Raw genomic sequence first — 396 nt, forward strand, 5'->3', positions numbered from 1 at the left:
AATCCCATGGTCCATGATCCCCCCCCCGGGTATGTACATCTATATGATCAAGTAGCGGAGGCAGAAAGGGAGAAAAGCCAAGTTTCTGATCCCTCTACCACGTCCGTTCCTGAAGTGGGGGAAAGGGTTCGCGCCTACCTTGAGCAGCATGGCTGGCCGGAGGAATACGAGGTGGAATCCCTTTTAGAGCATTATGCTCTTCTCGACTGGCTGGCGGTTCAACTTTCTTTCCGTAGGCCTCTGAAAACAAAGAATTGACTCATATATGGACGAGTAGACCAAGTGGCTCGTATCCTCATTTATTTTTTCCGTAACCCCTACTTCTTATATTATTACTACCTCCTCCACCACCGCGAACTCCAGTTAGATTCAGGCATGATACACTTTTTAGTTATT

The sequence above is a fragment of the Carica papaya genome, chromosome 5 (assembly GCF_054855325.1).
Source record: "Carica papaya isolate Zhongbai chromosome 5, ASM5485532v1, whole genome shotgun sequence".
NCBI classification, from domain to species: Eukaryota; Viridiplantae; Streptophyta; class Magnoliopsida; order Brassicales; family Caricaceae; genus Carica; species Carica papaya.